At 42.2% G+C, this 3,205-nt stretch overlaps 1 long non-coding RNA gene across 1 annotated transcript; it reads right to left on the bottom strand.

Annotated features, from left to right (window-relative positions):
* Positions 1-1,234: 1,234 nt before the first annotated feature.
* Positions 1,235-2,978, bottom strand: LOC134126971 (uncharacterized). The gene is made up of 2 exons (XR_009955902.1): positions 2,657-2,978; positions 1,235-2,088 (listed from the first exon to the last, which is right to left on the bottom strand). It is a non-coding gene; the product is annotated as an uncharacterized LOC134126971 (long non-coding RNA).
* Between the last annotated feature and the right edge of the window lie 227 nt (positions 2,979-3,205).

Below are 3,205 nucleotides of genomic sequence, written 5' to 3'. Positions count from 1 at the left end.
ATGGACATGTAAATGTACAAACTTTGCATTGACCTAAGCCAATAGGTGGCGCTATACTTTTTCGAAAATCACTGCATGGCATTACTTAAAGGCCTACACAAGCATCATGAATATACATTTATAGCCAGAAATATCAATGTTCCTTGGAGTTATACCATTTTACATTTTGGAAAAAAATCTTCCAAAATTGTCCAAACTGCACGCAAGCTCACACCCAGGTAGTTTTATGAAAACTCTTGATTTTAATAACTTTTGACCCCAAGGGTGTCAGGAACCAGTTGCCAGATTTTGAAATGGATCGGATTTAAACTCTCGGAGGAGTTCGTTCGTTTGTAAATGCAAAAATTGAAGGAAATGGCCAAAAATACACAGAATCACCACAGCGCCCCCTAATGTTCAAATATTCTGGGAAAATTTGGGGATGTTCTAGGACTCATTGTGAACATGTCCTCAAAATTTGGTGAAAATGACGGTTAGAAAAAAAAAAAGTTATAGGCCTTTGAACTTTCAGGACACAAACCTACAAACTTCATTGGTCCATAACTTTATTGAAAAATGAGATATCAACATTCTTTCAATAACTTTTGATCGCATCGAGCCAACGATCATTTTGCCGAAGATTTCGTAAGAATCGGACCAAGCGTCTGGGAGGAGTTCGCAAAAACGTGTTTTTCACAAAATTCAAAATGGCGGCCATAAAACGGTAGGCGCATTTGCATACCATAATTATTTTTGTGTACAGCACATCCAAGAGAACCTGTGTGAAAAGGTTCCAAGTCGATCGGTGAAAGTAAAAAAAAAAATTAACATTGCGGCCACTTTGGGGGGCGCTAGAGAGTTCTTTTTCTTCTCCTCTAATTGCGGGACCCGAATCATACGTCAATTTTGCGCACTTCTGATGCGCGTGCAAAAATTCAAGAGTTTTTGAACATGATGAAGTCCCCGAAAGTGCGTTCGAAGTGGCGAAATAATAATAATTAAAGCTGCAAGCAGCGATGAACGGGCCTTCGCCTATTCTCGCACGTCGGGGTGGGGCGGCGGTCGGCCGGGCTCGCGGGTCAAAAAAGACTAAAGAGACTAAACAAATCACTCTCGGGGCTTCCATTCAAACCTGAATCTGCGGCCTCGCGAACGGAATCCACCGACGCCGGGCTGTTGCCCCGCTGCAAAAGACCTGCGGAGTAATTGTTACGGGTCTCGGGCACGATGACCACAATAAGTATCACAGCAACACTTGTCTCGTTCTCCAGTTTGCGTCTGTATAATTGATTCAACACATATACACATCCAGTGCATTTTTCTTGTCCTGTATATCTTAGATATCATAGATGCAGTCTCAATCAAGGTTAATTCCCAGAAATATCCACCTGTAATTACCTTAGCTGTTATTTCTGCCTACTATAGTTCCTATTGACCAACTACATAAGGGATATTTCCACACCATGTTGACTATGATAAACGTATACAACTCTTATTCACATATGGACGTTGCACTTTAGAATGTGTATTGATTAACTCGGCATGTACCAAACCATATTGACAAGTAAAAAAAACAAAATATGACTAAACATGACTGAATAAATCACCGCCCAAAACATGTTAAAGATAAGTGGCATTATAAGTACAATTTAAGTGCTACCATTTGTTAGTGCTACGGTTTGCTAGTGTTTTAGTCAAGGTAGAGTCTAAAAAGGTGTGTCTTGAGTTTTCGACGGAAGATGTAGAGGCTCTCTGCGGTCCTGATGTCATCAGAGAGCTCATTCCACCATCTGGGAGCAGGACAGCAAAGAGTCGCCATCTCGTCGAGTGCTTTTCTCTCAGTGAGGGAGGAACAAGCAGCTTGCCAGATGCAGATCGGAGTGCGTGGGTTGGGATGCAGGGTTTCACCATGTCCCGGATGTAGACTGCTCCCGATCCATTCACAGCGTGGTCCGTCAGTACCAATGCTTTGAACTGCATGCGGGCAGCCACTCGTATCCAAAGAAGAGAGCGGAGAAGTGGTGTGGGAGTATTTTGGAAGGTTGAAGACCAGTCGAGCTGCTGCATTCTGGATGAGCTGCAGTGGTCGAATGGCGGCAGCAGGGAGACCTGCCAGCAGAGAGTTACAGTAGTATTTGGTGTATTATCAGAATACGATTAGGGCTGTCAACAGATTATAGACAATTAACTAGTTAATCACACATTTTGAAAAACATTTATCTTGATTACAATATTTTTTTCTCTTATATTAACTGTTTACAGTTTAGTAATTTGTTGTTTCAACTCCATAATGAGCTTGACGTGTGTATATTATTTCATTGGAATGAGGGGCATATGAATCATATCATTTAATGTTAGATTCATGCTCATTGTGAAGGAAATGAATATATAACATATTGAAAAGCATTGAAGACGCACATTACATTACGTGTCATTTAGCTGACGCTTTTAAACAACAAAGTAGTTAGTTAGCTGCTGCGAGCACGGTTCTACTCAGTGTGTAAATAAAGTGATTCAATCGGGCCAAGTTATTTAGGGCACACGGAAACGTAAACAAAGTGGCGTTAATAGCGTGAAGAGGTGTCTTTTGACGCTGTAAAGCTACCGTAGTTAGCTTAGCTAAAAGACGTATGCTGGGTGAGACTGGAGAACGCACAAGGAAAACGTAATCACTCACCGTCAAAGGCGTTTCCACTTCGTTGAGTACATGTGGACGTAAGCACCGGTGTGTAGTTAGCAAGCTGGCTGACTGGCTGCTCCATCCGGCAGCCGCTAGCTCCACTCGCTATCCCAGTTAGCTGTCCGTGCCGTCGAGCAGATATAACAAGCCCTTAAACAAAACGTACCTCACTGGCTGCACACATCCAAGAGGGAATGAGAACACTTTGCTTACATCCACATAGTAGTAATAGTTCCTGAAGTATAGGTGTGTAGTTAGCAGTTTAAAATACGGAGCGGTGATACTTTGCCTGTTCAACACAAAACCGGAACATGCGCAGACTACGTGCGCGGCTGTGCGCACGTAGTCTGCGCATGTCCGTCAACCAAGAATAGGGAATTCTGGGTGATGAAGTTCTTTAACTTAAAATTTCCCCGTAACATCTATTTACATCACCAAACGTGTTTGCATCTCCACCCGTATGTTGCAGAATACGTGTATTTAAATCCAGATGTAAATATATTGAACTGTCCGTGTTATTTGTCTAGGTTAGATATGTCAAACCCG

The sequence above is a fragment of the Pungitius pungitius genome, chromosome 1 (assembly GCF_949316345.1).
Source record: "Pungitius pungitius chromosome 1, fPunPun2.1, whole genome shotgun sequence".
Taxonomy (NCBI): domain Eukaryota; kingdom Metazoa; phylum Chordata; class Actinopteri; order Perciformes; family Gasterosteidae; genus Pungitius; species Pungitius pungitius.
This window is presented reverse-complemented; position numbering and strand designations above follow the sequence as displayed.